The following is a 19,616-nucleotide window of genomic DNA, read 5'->3' as shown; positions in this document are numbered from 1 at the left end:
GCTTTAATTGGATAGGCAAAAGAAAGACTGGTCAGTGTGTTGTGAAGGTGGGGATTGGGGAAGCAACCACACAATGGGAGTGTCTGATAGTGAGGACAGAGATGCTCTGGAGGTGACAAATTATTTTAATCCAATTTATCCAGAAAGCGTCTGCTAAAGCAAGGTTGGCAAGATCACATCTGTTCACATTGTCTCCATCTATGCTTGACCTAGAGTAGAACCTTAAGTTTATAGGCAAAATGAAAGGAGAGGAACTGGGGCAGGGGTAAGGGGAACAGTTCCATGGTCAGGAACAGTGGGCACCAAGTGAAGGCCAGGTAAATTATCTGTGTTTCCTCATCTACACCCAGTCATTAAAGGTCTGTAGTAGAAACTTTATCAGCTGTCAGTTCAGAAAAACTGCAGTAAGAAGACTTGAAATCTCTGTGGAATGTTCAAGGGAAGCAAACAATAACCAACACCTCTTTCAGCCTTCCATGTCACAAGGTGGGCAGTGGGAAGATGTAGTTAGATTCTCATGCTCACTGCTCAGCAAACTGAGTCACTAAAAGAGAGGGTGAAAATGACAACTGCACACTGGGAACATTGTTTGAAGCAGGCTCCTCCTGCAGATACTACTTAATGTCAAAGCAACGTTTTCCACAGCCTTGCACACCTTAGTAACAGTCTGGTGGTTGTACTTCCCAGTTTCTGTATTCAAATGCATAGGAATGTCTAAATTCAAGGTTTACTTGCAAAATCTTTCTCAGAAGAGTTGGTCTGAAACTTGGCATGCATATATCTGTGTCAGAGCACTGACTTTGTTTTGTTGTTTGTTGGGTTTTTTTGTTTTACAAATTTCCCTGACCATTGGGGATTTCTAATGTCTTTTTGCATTCTTCCTGCTGGAAACAGTGACATTTCTTAAAATTATAGTATTATGGGCTGTTAGTCCTGCTATGTGGGCAAGAGTCTTCAGCAATCAGGAAACTAGAAGGAATTGCCAGATAACTTATGAGAAAAAGATTGCTCTGGGCTAACTACAGGAAGGGGAACTCAACATGAATTAGCTGCAGACTGAAAGGGGCTGGGATCCTCGGAGCATGAAAGCTTTAGCTTTGAAGGCTTTGTTGAAATTGCTGAATATGAGTCTTAGTTAAATTGGCTCAGTTGAAGCCATTTTCCATGAATTCTACCCCTGGTAAGAGAGCTGTGATTGCTCTATGAGAAAGTAAACATGCTGGCTGTCTCACACCTTCACTGCCCAGATTGAAGATCACAGATGTGGTGGGAGCTACTCTTGACTTGAGTGGCTCACAAATGTAGCAACAGCCCCTGTCCTGTGTGGGAATACTTGGAATTCAAGCTCAGCAATATATTTTTCCCAGTCCTATATATTTTTGTATTCCCTATACCACAATCTCTGTGACTCCCTCTAAACACATGGTTCACAATTTCTGCCCATCTACCAGCTCTTCAATCTCAGGAAAGCCACCTTCATGAAGGAACTCTCTTCTAGCAGCTCCCTAACCCTAGTAACTTGGGCATTCTTGCTTGAGCATTTCTGCTAGTCATTCTAGGAGGTGGTGGTACCTGGAGGAAGGAGACCTCTCTTAGGCTTATTAGAGCCCTCAGAAATTTTAAACCAGGCCTTCACATATTAAAACCCTCATACAGCTGCAAATTCAGAAACACTGGTGCAAGTAATTTGCTTACCTGTTACTACACATCCTGGTAGTCACAAGATCTCAAAGTATCTCCACCCTGAGCATGCCCCAGCAAACTACTCTGCATCCTTCCCCTCCAGCCCTCGACATGAGTGATTGGACACTGGAACAGGCTGCCCAAGGAGGTGGTGGAGTCACCATCCCTGGAAGTGTTTAAAAGAAATATAGATGTAGTGCTTAGGGACGTGATTTAAGCACAGAACAGGTAAATTAGGTTATGGTAGGTGGATTTAAGTTCTGGTTGGACTTGGTGGTCTTCAAGGTCCTTTCCAACCAGGATGGTTCTGTGATGAGCGGAATGGCTGAGCACGTGTCTTCCCCATATGAGACTGTTCTGTATGATGCTTAAATCAAATAGGAACATGCAGAAATTGTATGTGTGTAGCAGCACCACATTAACATGATTTAAACCATTATGCATGATCCACAAGCCTGCAGGCATATTATCCTAATTTAAAATTTCTGCCTACCTATTACAATGACAAGGGCTTCTCTAGAACACAAGCTCCTTAGGTCACATTCCATCAACATGTACAGTGTATTTACAGAAAGAATAGCATTAAAACTTTCTCTAAATATTTTGCTGCTGATTTTAGTGCCTAAGGTCAGTCTACCAAGGCACTTCCTTTGTGCCTGCATAAATACCTGCGCATTTAACAAGTTGACTTGGAGAACACCCTGCTATTTCAGGCTCAGCAGGTCAAGAAGCTGCCCTGAAAGACCAAATTCCTCATAGGCATATGTAGTTTGGTAGCTGTACTGGGCTCAACAGCTGTCACTTGTTGGCTTTCCTTGAGGCTGAAAACAGGATGAAATCATAGAATCATAGAATCATAGGGGTTGGAAGGGACCTCGAAAGATCATCTAGTCATCTAGAAATGTGCAGGGCCAGTGCCCTGGAGAGAAATTAGGTGAATCCCAATGCCTGCTTGTTGCTGGCAGGGGTGTGGTGATAGCAGGGTCTTGTGTAGTGATCATCCAGTCTCAGATTGGAGAAAACAAACTTTGGCTGTAGGGAAGCAGTGATATTGTTCCTATGGTACATGGAACAGGCATGTTGGGAAAGAAAAAAAAAGTGTATCATTGCAAATTAATGGTGAAGCTCATGAGTTTTGGAGTTGTTTTTTTTTTTCTTTTTCTGTAGGTGAAACTCTGGAAGGGGGGAAAACATCACCAGCAGAAATTATTTTCTATTATTAGTACTGTAGCTTTCCAGCAGGTCCTAGCCAGCATTCTGCCATCTATGGCTGAGCATTACATTCCCAGCTTATTCTCCCCTTCAGTCTCCTGCCACTATAAGCAGTGGTTGAAGTACAAATAGAGCCTTTAACTGCCATAGAAGGTGTGCTCTTATTCCCATGAATGCCACACGCTTCCACTGTGACCTCTGTCAGATCCCTCAGTTTCTCTTGTTTCTATATTTAAGGTGCCAAGTTTTTTCAAATTACCAAGTGTTTCATGTGAACATGCCTAAGCCTTAAAATTAAGGGTAAATCCTCTCAAAGAGGGCCTTTAGGCACAACTGTTATATACATCAATACCAGATATGTATTTTTACAAACAGTCTGGCCATTAAAGGTTTATTACATGCCAGCAATGTATCAGTGGCTATAACTAACTGTTTATAAAGCAGTGAAAAGCCCCAGGATGTTTCAGATTTGGCTTTGAGCCCTGGTTTGCCTCCTACCACACCAAAAAAATAAAGGGGAAGGAAACTGGCCTGTGAATATCTTCTGAGCAAGAGGAACCAGACAATTCTGTTTGATTCACTGAGCATCAGAAGCTGGTGGTGTTGCAGGAGAGCTGCTGCTGCCTCTATGTTAGCAATTGTTGATGGTATATAGCAGGGTTATTAATTCATTGTTGCATTCATGAGGGTTTAACAGCACAGCAGTGCCAGTGTAGGATGCTATAAGAGATCTCCAGGGCCCTATGAAAGAACAGGGGAAGGCAGCAGTGTTAGTATTGTTAGGAAGGATAAAACAATTGTTCTTCCTTGGGTCTCTCAAGAGGACTCCAGCAGGGCCACAGCCAGCTAGCAACAAATTTTAAAAAGGCTTCTTTAAACACTCAATATATTCATAAGTCCACGCAGTCTAACGCAGTTAGGAAGTCTCATAAGATCAGTGCTATGAGTGTGCAGATGGTGACAGTAAACATACAGGAGAGCTGTGGAAAAAGATTAAATAAATGTTATCAATGTGATTCCAGTGGTGATAATGGGAAATGAGACAAAAAATAATTAGGAAAAAAAAAAAACACAGTGAAATCATTTGGGGAGGGAAGTGATTACAATGGAAACAGCACTAATTTAGAGAACTAATTATCAAATAAGTTTCACACCATCCAAAAAGCAACCTGGAATCCATTAGCAACACACCCTGTGGTTTTGCTCAAGTAAGGGGATTAATGGCACTAGCTCCATAAAGGCAACAGTGGTAATGAATCTCCAGTCCTTAAACAGTAATGATCTCCATGACAGATATTTCAGAGAACAGCACTGTCAGCCCTCCTATGACTATCTTTTGCTTCATTTCTGAAATTGCCTTGGAGGAAAAAATGAAGTCTCCTTTGCAGGTCCGTATGTAGCTTTTGCCTATCTGTGGCCAAATGAAGAAGTGTTTTATGGATTGTTACAATGGATCCAAGCCCTCTTACCATGGGAATGAGGTAATGCTGCCTTGCAGTCCTGTGTGAAGAAATGTTTTGGAGCACAGACCAATCCTTTCCTGATAGGGACTGGGCACAAATGCCCTGTTTCTGTTGCAGAATATTTTGTGGATTCTAGGGTTGCCCCTTCTTCTCACAGTACTGCAGGAGACACTATAATGACCTGGTTTTAGCTTGTCCATGGCTTACAAGGCACTGGGTGATGCACAGGGTGAATGTGGAGATGTCTGTAGGAGGTTTGGCCACTCCAGGGCCAGCTGCAATGAAGAACTGGGTGCTGCTGTGGCCTGCCTGTCCCTCCCCATGGGTTGGAATGAGCCTTCTGGGGTCTCCATCTTGCTTTTTTATGAGTACTAAATTCACTTAAAAGAAAACTTTGCTAAATATTCCATGTGTGGTTGCCATTCATGATAATCAGAAACTCTGATTTCATCTGCTTTGAGTTACATTTGCTTATGATTACCTGAACAGTCCTTGTTTGTGCTGGCTTTCCCAGTCTGTTTTTGGCAGGCGTCTCTGAATATATTAGTTTCCTTTCCAGTTTAATCTATGTTTAAATTTTACAAATAAACTTTTCAGAGATCTGGTTACTTACTGTTCTCGTTCCTGATATCAAAGTGTGTTGCTCTTCCTTTTTTAATGTGCTCCTACCCCCTTTGATATCTACTTTCTGCAGTTTTTAAACTAACCTTTTAACCCCAAGCTGACTTGTGTAGTTGGAAACAGGCTCATGGGAGCAAAACAGTCAGTAAATAGTTTAATCCACAATGAACCTTCCTGTCACATCTTTGAGTGATTTAGAGGAAAACATTTTGGTTGAAAAAGGGTGTGTTGTTTGTAGCTGTAGTAGTCTGAGGATCTAGATAAGGCATTTATTAGACAAACTGATACAGCTGAAGCACAGAGACACAAGTGTCAGCCTGGAGAGCTAAGTATAATTTGATAAATCATCAGAGTTTTGTTAGAGAGATGAGTAATACCATCACTGTGGGGAAAATGCAGTTGGCAGAGTAGAGAGTGTTAGCAGAGTAGAGAGTGTTAGCAGAGGAAGAAAAGGTGAAGAAGTAATTATCTCCTAGGAGAATGGCAGAGAGAGAGAGACCCGCTCAGCTTAGGCAACCTGGGAGGGTAGAGAGAATGCGATGCCCTGTAAAACCAATACAACAGCTGGTATGTTGGGGTAGAAGGATATAAAAGACTGCTGTCTCTGAGGAAAATATTACCAAAAAGAAGAAAAAGTCTAAAAACCATTTGCAAAAAAACCTAAAAGTGCTAAACAGGGCTTATATCTGAAGAGGATGCTCTTCTTGGGAAGGAGACTGCGTTTTTAAAGAAACACCTCAGTGCTGTGAAAGGAATGGTTTGGATTGATGAAGGAAACCTTCCACCACTGTCATGTTCTGTGCTGCTCTACAACCTGTGTGGAAATTCACTGAGCAATTGCAAGCCATAGAGGAGAGAGATCTTGTCTTGGTTTTAAAAAGCCATTCTTCTTGATCCCAAAATTAAGTAAGTCAGAAAAAGGGCAGAAATCTGTGTTATACACCCACAGACTGTCCTCAGCTCAGCTGTGCTGCATAATGACATTTTAAGCACTTCAAGCTCTATTATCCTATGTGGAAGAACAGCTCTGTGCCTCAAATCTCAGTTTAGGACATGAGAAGTGGATTTAAGTCTTTCTCTTTCCAGGCTTCCTGTCTGGCTTTTGGATGGGATTCGTTCTTCTCTCATTTTAGCTGTCAGATCTGTGCTCTGAGGTGGGTGAGATGAATATCTCTCTGGAGAGCCTGATCTCTGGCTGTTGACAACAAGAGGAACTTGCAGAAAAAATATTCAGCCTGATTTTTGGAGCTTTTATTTAGCTAAATAGATGGGAGCAAACCCAGCCTTTGTCAATTGTCTGAATTTATTTATTTTTCTTAATTCCTTATTGTTCCTTGGAAAGGAAGTACAATGTGGGACTTCCTTATGGTAAAGAAATAAATGCATTGAAGCTTACAGCGTAGTAAGATACTATGCTAAGCTGTGCACCATATGTAACTTAGGAAAATAGGTTTTTGTTTGTGGTGTATTTGTTTCAGAATGATTTCTCAAAGCAGTATCTTAAATTCCTTTATCTGCTGTTGCTGCTAGTCACAAAAGCACAAAAATCTTATACTGAAAATGATGCAGAAATCATCCCCCTTTTTCCCCTCTCTCTTAATTGTTATGTTCACACTTTAGATGAAGTGTCTGAGTGCTGGGTTTAATTTAGATTTAATAGGATAATTATTGCATGACAAATTAATGCCAAACAATTATTAAGTACATCTCTACTGAGGCTTCTGGAGTTTGTAATAGGATAGCTATCAACTACCTGGTGGTTCAACTTGAAGAAGTCTGCTCCTAGTAATCACAGCATTTATTTAAACATACAAATTAAATACTAATTTAGGTATAGTTTTGTCAGAGAATTACTCAATTCTCCTGGTGCTTGAAAGCTGTTAGTGCCAAATTTTTAGTGGGGAGCTCTTGGGTGACCCTGAGGGAGGGAGATGTAAGTATTGCTGGTGTTATCACTGCTGCCTGTGCTACGTCTTTGGAAACAATGATTAAAACCCCAGACCTTCACTCTGCAGGCCAGATCATCTGCAGTCAACAGCATTACCTTTGGGGCAAAACTGATTGCACAGACTGAGGAATGAGGTCCTGGTTTGCTAATTATGGTCTTCATTTGACTAGGCATGCAATTAATTTGGGCTACTGCAAGGTATTTTTTTAAAGCAAAATATTTGGAGCTGTGAGAAATGAATACTGAGAGTCAATTTCCATACGTGCTTGTATTTAAACTACTCCCTCTGAGCTTCCAATAAAGGCAGAACAGCAGAATTGGGTGAAATGTCCATGGGTGTCCTGGGTGTTTGAGTCCCAGCACCCTACTCTGGCTTGTCTCCTGCAAGTGCTGCAGACTAATAGTAGTAGTGCCCTCTCCCTGCTGCTGAAGATGAACAAAGACTTGTCCTTCTCATGGGCAGAACCTACCTCCTTCCTGCAGGGAAGAAGAAATCCTTGTTCACATGGAGTGAACCAAGTGAATCATCCTGAAAAGGTCCTGTCTGCTTTATGTACCTAATGCAGGTGTTTACAGCAGATCAAACACTGGTTACTGCCAGTAGTGTCTTAGAAAACCACTGCCAGAGGAGATGGGGCTGGTGGACACTGCAGAAATAACAGGCATTTGTTGCTGTTCTCGTGCCAGAAATTCTTTCCATGCTGGATCTGTACTATGCCCTAGCTTCTTGACCCTCAAAACACTCTGCAAAGCTCTTAGTTTGTGGGTTGAGGGGGTTTTTTTTGCTTTTTCCCAAAGGAATAAGAGTGAATGACAGGAGGATAGGTTGTTTTTGCAGGTGTGATGCTAATTTTGTGGCTGGAAAGCTTAGCTAGTTATCAACAGGCTGTTGCAAAGTTGGCTGCCAGCATGTCATTACATTTCGATTAGTGTTTTTAAAGGCAGCTCCAAAAAAATGCCCAGAGCTGCTATTTATTTATTTACAATGGGCTTGCATTAGTAAAGGAATAAATAACATGCCTTCCCGTGAGCTGAGAAATAGAATTTATTGCAAGGGACCCATGGTGAATACAAGTGCAAGACATCAGACCAAAATTACCTCTCCCCCTGCAAGGTGGAAGGAATATATGGCTCTCTATGTCTTCGTTTGCATGTGTGTGTGTGAGGGATTTGCAAGGAACTGTAACAAAAGGTTGACATGAGGACTTGCTCCTTTGCCTGTCTGCTGCCACTGGCTGTTACTTCAGCTTCATTTAAAAATGGCAAGACTGCATTTCCTCTCCCTGTCACACAGTGAGGCTTGTCCCATCTTGGAAGTCAGCCAGCTGCTGATATGGCACTTGATGTGGATCAGATATTTGTAATGTGTGATAGGCAGATAGATATACCCTGATAGAAGCTTTAACTCCTGCTTTTGGGGTGGGGGAAGCATTTGACTTCCCCAAAGCTGCATGATGTACCCGTAGGACACAAACTAGATTTGAATTTGGCTATTTGGAGGTTAATCTGTCCCTATAAAGATGCCTTTTCAGATCCTATTTTTTATGAGAGAAGATTATTCCTTCCCTCCTCCTTTCTACCCAGCCCTCTCCCAGGCTTCAAATCTTATTGCTGTGCCATCTAGTTTAATTTAACCCACAGCAATTAATGCCCTTGACTGGCAGTGTTTAAACAGCAAACAATTTTATCCTGTAAATGGTAGTTTGCTGCCTGGAATACAAACGGATCTTTAACAATACATCAGACTGTATTTCCCTGTGGCAGTTGTAAATAAAACACCTGCTTTATTTTGATACTATGTGTTGCAAAAGCTACCTGTGACATAAATATCATTCAAGTGATAATTTAAGGGATTGCCAAAATTGGATTCTCTGGGGTCTGATGCTTGACTTGATGTTCCTCTGCCTGACTTTGCTCCTTCAGAACAGGGTAGTGGTGGTGATGGAGTTTGACTCCTCGCCTCTCATTGCCAGGAATGTGTGGGCACATCAAGGGAAAACTGAGCTGCTGGGACGAACATGCATGTGGCAAGTGCTGCAGACTCCCCCTGCTCTGAGCATCCCCACCATGTGCACATTGTACCTGGGCTACTATTTTGCTTGCTACTCTGGTGCCTGTCCTGAGAGGATGAGGAGGAGAAAGATCAGTGTTGGCTTTCAGTCTTTGGCTTGTCAGCAGAGGTCCAGGTGCTAAGAGCAGTGCTGCTGCTTAGGGTTCTTGTTCTCAGTACCTGCCTGAGGTGGTGCTGGGTTGTGCTCACCAGCATCACTTAGATCACAGCAGTGATCATACTGTAGCAACCTTCAGATGCAATCAGCTGCTGCCTGGTTTGAACTAGCATTTCCATTTATGTTTTTGCACCTGTAGCTCCCAAGCCTTTTCCCTCCAGGACCTTCTAGGAATGAATCTTTAAAAACTCATAACACTTTGCTTTCAAATGTTAATCTTCCAGATAAAATAAAGATGAAGAAAAAGCTAATTTAGAAGAATGAAAACCCAGATGCTTCTGCAGGATAAAGGGGCTGAGAGGCCCTTACAGAAGGTGCTGTTCTCAGGAAAATTGACAGAAAAACCAGTAGTGTTTCCCTGTGTCTCAAAGCACAGGATCTGAGTCCCGAGATGGTAAATGCATTGAGGAATACTAATTACCAGCCCCAAGCAAATAAGCCTATTTAATATGAGGCTGTGCTTTCCTCTGAGAAAGCCCGTGAGAAATGCTGATACCTTCAGAAGTTTGATTTCAGCGGGAAGTCAAGGCTGAAATTATCAGAGGGAGGTTTCCTGAAGTTCACAGGTAGGGGATTTTTAGGACAAGGAGTCTCCATTATTCAGATTAACAGTTAACGTTTTCCTACATCAGATTAAAATATATAGGCTTGTTTATTATTTAGTATTTTACTTGTCTGATATTTCAACTGCTGTCACATCTGATAAGCACAGCACAGCACAACCTCCCAGGGGACTTTTATCATAGCAGCAGATGATACCCATATTGCTGTAGATAGAGAAGAACACAGATGAATTACCTTTCATGGTCTGTCTTTCAGGATGGTGAAGCTATGGCTGAAATCCCAGGGTAGTGTCCTCAGTAGGAAAAGGTGTGTTTTCTATCCTCTGATACCACCTCTTCCTACTACTTGAAACAGAGTAGACATAAAAGGAAAATGTTTTTCACACTCCATGAAGTCTTTAGGATATTTTCAATCTAACCAATCATCTGAAATCAGAAAGCAGAGTGACTTTATTCAAAAAATGCACAGATGAAGCAAAGCTTCTGTTTTGAAGTCATACCATGTGTTTGTAGCATGTTCCAAATTACAAAGCCAGAATTAAAAAAAAAATAATTACCAATGTCTCCTCAATCAAAGGTTGCCTAAAAATATTTAGGATACCCTTTTAGTGACACATATGGTCAAAACATGTTTTTACACCCCTTTATTCACTCCCTGGACATGCACATCTTCACAGAAATCTACACTCTCCCCCGCACACCTGTAAAAATGCCTGGAAAGCTATTTCCCTTCAGGCACTGTGTAGCCACTAAGTTCCAGGGTCTTGTATACTGCCATTTATTTCTTGACAAATTGTCATATTAACTTGCTGAACTGCTTTTTGTTTGTTTTAATCTCTGTGGATCAAACACACACTGCATTCTTAAAAGACACAAATTGTAAATCTGAAGCATCTGGACTTCTGTGGGGTGGGGTGATCTGGCACTATAAGAGCAATCCAGGGAGCTCCTGTGCTGGTGACAATTTCCTAGTTCAAATGCTAGAGGGGCTAAGCCTGGCTAATGGTTTACTTGACTGAATACTGATGAGGAGGGAAGAATTGGTGTTCAATTTTCTCCAACACAAACGTCGCTATGAAGAGCAGATAAAAAAAGCATGCATGGGAGTACAGATGGGGCTTGGAAAATGAACTTTCAGTGCTCATTTTTATATGGTTATAAATAATTAACACTGCAGAACAGTGTCAACACTGCAAAGCCAGTCAAAAGCATTTTCTTTCCCAAAAGGTCAGGAGGATTAAAAAATAAAAAGGGAGAAAAACAGCATTTAGGCAACACACATCTGGATTCTTACAAACAGATTGATGAGGAAGGGCTGTTTTGGCATAGCATTTCCTGCAGCAGCTCTGCCTAAATTGGGATGCATGCTTGAATTCCAAGGAAAACACCGTAGATCTGCATGTTTAACAGTGAAGCATCTTGCCTTAGGGTTTTCCTGGGTAGGGACAGAGTTTAGGCCATAGGTGTTTCTCTGGGTAGGGGTGGAGATGGGGGCTGAGCACCAAGGCTCTGCTGTGGCTCTAGGCTGTGACTATTTCTTGACTCTTCATGGCACAGCCTGGCTCTGCAGAGCCACGGCAGAAAGCCACTGTTTTGCCAGTCCTAAAAGCTGCTGAACTTTGAAACCTGGCAGCATGTACATGGTGATGGTGCCAGAAGCTCAACAGCTTAATGCCTCTCCACATCACTGAACACCATCATTCCTGTCCTAATTATGACCTGGTTGTTGTACAGAGAAAGAAAACAGTCAGACACAGACCAGTTGTAATCCCTTAACTGCTGCTCAGATGAGCTGTCCTTGCACCATTTGGTGTTTCCAGACTATGGTAGGCAGGCAAAAGCTGGGGAAAATTATCAGTCTCTACATGCCCTACAGAAACATACTGCATGTTTAAATCCCTCCATGGGGTAACTCGGCTCGCTCAAAATGGTTCAGACCACACATTTTTGGAAAATGGACAGCCCAATATTTTGACATTCTCCTCTCCTGATACAACTGACAGGATTATAAACTCTGGCAATGGGCATGGGATGGCACAGGGGGGCGGCTGCTGCTCCTGCTAGCACTAGAAAGGTGCAGCATAGTACCTGGGCTTTCAGGGCAAGCCTGCTGGCACATTGGCTTGTCAGCACCTGAGACCTGAGTGAAGTCATTGAGGGACAACTTAAATGGTGACCTCCACAGCAGTACTGATGTGACAGGCTTTTACAGCCTTCTCAGAGTGAACAAAAGTAAAGCCTTTCTAAGGAAAGTGAGGCAGGGCATGATTTTTGTACCCAAGAATATCACATCTTATATTTTCCTTGTGAGCGTGAATATTTCTACCTTCCAGAAAGTACTTTCTCTCTCCCAAACTCTCTCAGCTTACTGGACAGTCAGAAAAATGGGTTAAGGATCCTAAATTTCTCCAACAGTTAAAATAAAGCCTTAATAATTTATGCAGCTCCACTTTAAGTTAAGAGGCAAACAGCAACCACTGAGTTCCTTGAAATACTACCTCAGCTTTGGGTGTTAGATTTATTTGATTCAAGAAACATGGGAAGAGAAAAGGTAGCTTATGAGCAAGCATACCTGACATCTCTTCTAATCAAAGCTGACATGAGCTGAAATAATAATGAATTCCAGCACCTGTGTTAGGTGCATTAGTCCTGTGTGTGTGTAAGGTGTTGTGTAAACACACCAAACTCCTGCTAAAGCACTTTGGTCTGCACTTCTGTACCAGAAGAATCAAAACCTCCACTGTAGCTTGCAAATTGCTCCCCAGTGTGTTCTTAAATATTAATCTGCTTCAGGTTTATAATAATCTGGAAGGCAAGGAATCTATTTAGGCCATGTAGCAGAGTAGGGAGTCTCTTCTGTCATCTGTGACAGAGGTGGGATAACACATCTTGGAGTGGTGGCAGTGGGCCTGAGGCCATCATCTCGCACTGTGTCTCCTTTGCACCTTTCTGCCTGCAGCAAGAGTACTCTGCAAGGTGCTGTGCATGTTGCCTGAGGTGGAATAGCAAGGGGAAGGAACAGGGCCAGAGTCTACAGGTAAGGGCATGTTTCAGATTTTGCTTCTAAGGTACAAGGAAAAAGTTTGTCAGGCCTGTAGCAAGGTGAGCCTCAGAAACCCCTGTGTGCCTTCCTTTCCCACTGCTGCAGTGATTTATAAGTCACAGTCATGTCAGACTTGGGATATGCTCACATCAGATTCTACACACAGCTTCCCTGGAACTCTTGAAGATTAAAAATGCAGCAAACCATAAATATTTGAAATCCCCTGGAGCTGGCATATGTACTGTCTTTAAGCAGACCTTCTTGATCTAGTATCTGTTTTTTCTGTAACAGCAACATGCCTCTTGGAAGGTTCTGTTTTCTTTCTTTTTCTTTTTTTTTTTTTTATTTGTTTTCCCTTTCCCTTCTTTGGCAGGAGAAAGTTTTGTGTTGCTATGGCATGGGAGCAACAGAGCCTCACAAATCCCACTGCCCACCTGTACAGACAGGAGGGGAGACTGCAGCCTCTCCTCACTCTCTTGCCATCTCTTTCTGCTTTTCTTCTTGTCTGGATTTTGCTCAAGTGTGTGGTGATCGATGGCAGGGGGGACTGTGGAGTAGCAGGGTCACCCTCTGCATCTGACCAGAAACAGGTCTTCAGCTTCTGTGTGTTTAATGCTCAGGAGATGGAGGACAGCATGTGCTATCTGCATGCAAGATTAGCACTAGATTCTGTGATGCTAATCTGAAACTCCTGGGCAGCTGGGCTACTCTGCCTAGTCTACTCCTAGTTCCTACTGAAGGATGTGGGAATCTCTTCCCTCGAACAGTGCTTAATCCAAAGGATTCTGGTGGGGTGGGAGGGGCAGTTTAACTCTGCCGTTCACTGGATTAATGGAGACCAGCAGTACATGTTGCAGCATTTTACAAAGAACTGTTTGAGCTTAAATTGTTCTTGAACAGCCCAAGAAGGCTGGCAACTGTTTCACTGCAGGGTGGACAGACATTTACTTGAATTTTCCCTGACTAACACTGGGATTATGATCAGGCTATCTCCTATGTTCTGTGCATCTGCTCTAATAAGCACTCTTCAGTCTGTTGAAGAGAAGAGCCAGGAACAGCAAGCTCCAAAAGAAATTCCCACTTGCATCCAAATGAGTGTTGCCTGGGGGAAAGAAGAACATATTCCTTCCCTTGATTTATAACCAGAGTGAAGAAACAAATCAGTTTTGCAGTGAAATAATGCCATTGTTACCAGTGTGGGATTCCTTTAGTTATCCTGTATGACTGTATCCAATGTCACCTCTGTGTTGTCCTCCTGAGGTGGTTCTCACTTGGGAACTGAGCCCTGCTCACTTTGCTGTGTGAGGAGTCTCTGGAGCTGGAGACCGGCAGTTGTAGTGATCCTCATTAGCACTCATTAGCCTCGGATATGGATCACCCTGTAGGGGGAGACTGTGGTTCTTCCTGGTAAAACATCTTCTGTGATCAAAGACATGGAATATCTCACCCTCTTTTCATTACAGTTAAGCTGAAAAGCAATTATATTCTTCCTGAGGCCAGGGAATAGACAGATAATAGCAAGCACTGACTTTCCCCTTATGAACTTCTTTTTGGAGCAATTTTTCAGAAGGACTTCCCCACCCACCTTTGCTTCAGTGATGCTGCAGACAGACCTTCAGGGTCTAATTCAGGACAACTCATAGTTTGGTGCTTTCATAGTCTATTGCTATTCTTAACCTGATTTCCCAAGAAGCTAAGAATTCATAATCATGTGCTCCCTTACCTTTGGTCTGTCAGTCCCTCAGTCTTCCTCTAATGGTCTCTGACTTAATTGACCCATTTCAGCCATTCTGGACAGAAGAAGTTATGTTACTTTGGGTAGAAAAGGCAAAAGGGTGAGATTCACATGCTTCTGCTGAATGGGGATTGCCATGACTACTGCCTGTCCTGCATCAGTCTAGATGGCTGGTCAGCACATGCACAGGGACTTTTCCTTGCCTTATCCAAGGGACATGGAAAAGAAATAGTAGGGGAAGACTTCAGGGCCGAGATAGGATGAAGAGTTGAGGGGCAGTCATGAGTGAGAACTCGGCTTCCTAAGACGAACAGAGATACAGGACACTGATAGACTGGAAAAGGCATTTTGCTTGTTTCCAAGCTCAGTTGCACTGTTGATGTGGTAGAAAGGATTTCTGCTGTTAAAAGATGTCCCAAGGACATTGTTTATTGTCACAATGGGCACCAAAGGCACCAGAGAGATTCCCTATTTAACTTTCCCTTGGAAGAACCTAGGCAGGAGAAATACCTTCACTCCTCATCACCAACTTGCCTTCCTCAGAGGTTTATCTAAATTATATCTTCTGTAACTCCCAAACCTTCCTTGCAGTCTCATTGAGAAGACCTTCAAATGCCTCCTGTTTAGTTGTGTACAGCCCTGAACTTTACTTGCATTGCTAATAGCAACAGCTCTGATCTGCACACCAGCAAATTGCGTTGACCCACACACCAATGAGAAATTAATTCCCTTTCTTCTCTCTCCTTAGAAAGCTAGAGATGTACCTTCAGCTACATCCCCTGTTCCACTTGCTTTTTTAACCTTCTAATAGCTTTGTAATCAAGATCTAATTTTGGCTCAGGGCTTATTTGAAGTTGCAAACCTCTTTGAGCATGTGGAGAAGTTGTGATACTTCAAGGGGACAAGTGTTGCTGTTTCTTTGGCCTTTTGAAGTACTGCTAATAGAAGAGCTATCTGAGTCCATCGCACACAGGGAGTTAATTGAAAACCTGGCTTCTGCTCTTGGCCATTATGACAGGCTAAATAACATGTCATTCAGCCAGAGCATCCTGAGCCTTTCCCTGCTACTTCTTACCTCCATCTGTTTGGATTCCAAGATTGCAATTGGAGGGAAGACAAAATTTTCATGTCTCTGGGCAACAAATACAATATTCATTTTGCATAGAATTATTATGTGCCTGGAAAACATATCACTCCTGCATTGGCTGTGTAACAAAGCTGGCCGGTATTGATGGTGCCTTGTACTGTGCCCTGGTGATAGTCACTGGGAGCAGCACTGCCAGATGTACTGGCAGAAAACCAGCCACTCTCTGGAAGTAGCCAAATGCCCTGTCTTGCACACTGCATTGCAGTGTGTTGATGGTGTGGAGTCACCACAAGATGTTCCACTGTAACAGCATCAGCTGCCGTTGTGTCCCAGGTGTCCAGGAGCTGCTTAAATCAGGGCATTGAAATTCTATATTGTGGTTCATAACAATGAACTTTATTGATCCTGCCTATACTGACAACCTGATCCTGCAAAACATCTGAGCATGTGTGTGGCTCTCAGACAGTGTGAACTTTCTCTTTGCTTTGCTCCGATTTGGAACTAAAAGTACATTCTGAAATCTCAGTTATTTGGGTAGGAGGGGAGTTGCACTTCCCTTGGAGTGCCAATTGCAGCAACAGCATGGCAATGTGATACAGCCTCGATGTATCCCAAGGGAAGGGTCTTGAGCCAGGGAGACTGACTGCACTGGAACCACTGAGAGGTGCCTGCACAGTCTGTTGCAGCATTTCGGTGGGAGCAGGGAAGAAGGCAGCTTCCTGCTGCTGGGTGAGGATATTCAGCTACAGGTGATCATTTCTGGTCTACAGGGATACGCTGATTGTGACACTCCATGATCATCCCCATTCAACTAGATTGTTAGTTGTATCCAATAAATGTGATTTTTGCAAAGCTCTGAGCCTGATAGAGTTGAAAATGGGACTGGCAGTGCCCTGAACCTATTCCCCACCTCCATACACAGCATAGAGGGTCATCAAAATCCCCCATTAATTTATTCTCATTAATAGTGCTTTGAGGGTAGTTGTGGATCATTTTGGAGCACATGGCAAACAAGGAACCTTTCCTGTAAGTGTGAGAAAATGCTCAATTTACAGCTGTGTGAGATATTTGTAAATCTGTACGTAGCTCTTGAAAGTTACTTCAGCAGATGTTTCAATCTGGCTGGGAACCTTGTGCTGGGACACTCCTGTCACTGCAGGTTAGGGTCTCTGCCATTAGCCACAGCTGGGAGAGGAAGAAATACACTATTAAGAAAACCTGTTCATTTTAGAAAAAGAGTATTTGACAATACCTGAGAGGTGGGTGCATTGTGCAGACACACCTAAACCTTTCTGTCTGTCCAGCAGCCCAGGGCAAGTAACTTTGCACTGGCATGAACTACAGAAGGGAAAGTTCTTTGGTGATTCCTAATCTGACGTGTCACAGGACACAGTGACATCCCTAGCGTTGACAAGTATGTTTTGCTCTGCTTTTATCCCAGGCTGCATTTTGAATTACTGTTGTGTTTTATGGGGTTCTGTGTATTGTGTTGGGACTGCTTCACGTGTAGGCTTTTGAGCTCTAATTTGAAGCTGTCACCTTCTTCTCTGGCTCCTATTCCATTTGTTGTCACGCCTGCTTTGATGTATGAAGCCATCACTTGTTGTGTCCGTGCTTTTTAATCCTTTTAATTCCTTTGATTGCTGGGTGTTGAAAGACAAAAGGAATAAATAACTGGAACAAGGACTGAAATGTGTGCTCGAAGTGAGTTTTCCTCCTTCTCAAGTCAGGTTGTTTTGCTTTTACTCATGGAATTATTCCAGTTCACTTAATCATCTTTTCTGCATGGGAAATGCACAAAAGGTGGGATTGTCTTAAGTTAGGTTCAGCAGTTGAGGTGTTCAAGGAGCCAGCTAGATTTTTGCATGCCTTTTAAGCTTCTTAAGTTACTTGGTAATTAAAAAAAAAATGTATTCAAAACACACCCCAAAAATCAAACTTATATCCAGGGGAAAGCTGTATTTCCTTTGGTAAAGGAAACCAGTCTGAGCAGCTATTGCTTTGAATACTGACTAGAGACAGTGTCTCATTCAAATGTCAGACACATTCAAGAACCAAAATTATTATAATCAGTCACTTCTGCTGCTTCTTCCCTCTCAATCACAGCCCCAGCAGGTCCCTGTGAGACCTTGCTGCCTTTGCTTCCCTGGCTTCCTTCCTCTGTGCTCCTTCACCTTCTAAATGCTCCACCACCTACCTCAGTAGGTCACCCCTCTCAGACTCTTGCTGCTCATCCATTCATATCATCCTGCATCTTTTTCCAAGCCAGGCATACTAGTCCCTGTGGGGTATCATCAAAGCAGAACCCTATGAGCCACATGAAACAGGACCACGGAGATATTTGAGATGTTCATGCTGAGTTCATTAGGCTTATTGTTCTCCTGATCCTTTAAGCAAGGCTGTCACTGGTTCCCTGGGCCCTTTCTAATAACTGCTCAGGCAGGAAAGCAAAACAGCCTCCTGTCTCTTGTCCTTCCTGCCACCCTCCACACCTCTCTAGACTGATGGCATGGAGGGGATCCAGCAGGAGGTGACCATGCTCTGCCACTTGCACTCAAACACTTACAGAAACTTTCTGACTACCCCAGGCTACAGTAACATGTCATAATCAAAATGAATTTGTGATGTGCCACACAGACTGAGGGGTCTCAGGGGCCAAAATCTCAGGAAGAAGATGAATGAAGAGTAGTTTTCTCATCCCGGGAGTCCTGTTAATAAGCAAAATTTACTGTTTGCTGTTAAGAATCCAAAGTCAATGATCATCAGATGATAACACATTATTAATGAAATATTCAGTGCCTACAAGTGGGTTGGGCTGGTTTTGCCCCTCTTTACATATGCAAAGTCTCTGATACCCTCAGCAGGTTGATGTACCTTCTGCAGCTCCCTGCGTTTCTGTCCTGAACATGGAAAGAGATTCTTTTTTATGTGTTCAGATGTGTGAACATTTCTAATTTTCTTGCCTGCTCCTAGGGCATAAGCTTTGTTAACATTTTGGAAATGAAGCCGTGCCTTATGAAAAAGCTTGTCACAAAAAACCCCATTCAAGCAGTTGGCAGAGAGCAGCCAAGTCCTGTAACTTCAGAATTACCATGTTAATTTTTCCTTTTTAATGACACTGCCTCCCCTGCTCACCTCACACACTTAATTCAGCAGGAATAGTGAAGTGAGAGCTCCAAAATTCAAATTATGTTGAAAGTGGCCCTTTGTTCATTTTGGAGAGAGGTATAAAAGGCCAATCTGTGAAACTGCAAGACTGTTTTTTTGTCGTACTTAGGAATGTATTCGTTACCTCATGTCTTAATCTCTGTTGCTTTACATGGTGTCAATGTATAAAAAGGATTATAGGATGTCTCAGCAGTAAGATAGAAGAGGGAATCCAGTTTCTATCTTGTACTTTGAAATGGGTAAATGTCAGCTCATCACTTGAAGGGGAAAGGTTGTGATCCAAGACCACAAAGGGCTCAGGGGTTGTGTCATCTAGGAGATGCTGCCAGCTTCTCCCAGGAGCAGCTACGACCTCCTGCTTTTGCATGTGACTTTCCTGGCTCATGTTTGCAATGAATACTGGGCTTAGCAGCACCTTTAAGATACTGGCAGAGTAAAGTATTTCCTTCTTGTGGAACGGCATCTCTAAGCTGTGCTAGGTTAAGACTTCAAATTGGGCTGTGAGTCAGCACCTCATGCCACAGGACATCTATGAACAGCTGAAACATCAACTTCAAACTTTTCCAAAGCAAATATCTGACTGGCTCCTACACATGTACCAAGCTGAATCCCTCTATCCTCTTTTCCTTTCATAATAATGCCAAGGGGATGTCAGAGGACCATGTAGACATTGAACAGAAAGTCCCATCATTCTATTGAGCCATTGAAACTGGTCTGTAGCAAGATACACTACGACAGATGCAGCCTAGCTGTGGAGCACTGTCTGGTGTGGTTCTGGCAGAAGAAAAGAGCCTTGTACCTCAGCCCATCAGCTTAAAGTTGCTTTGAATCCTATTTTATGACTATGCTGTTCACAAATTATGGC

This window comes from Apus apus, chromosome 10, assembly GCF_020740795.1.
Source record: "Apus apus isolate bApuApu2 chromosome 10, bApuApu2.pri.cur, whole genome shotgun sequence".
In the NCBI taxonomy this organism is placed as follows: domain Eukaryota; kingdom Metazoa; phylum Chordata; class Aves; order Apodiformes; family Apodidae; genus Apus; species Apus apus.
This window is presented reverse-complemented; position numbering follows the sequence as displayed.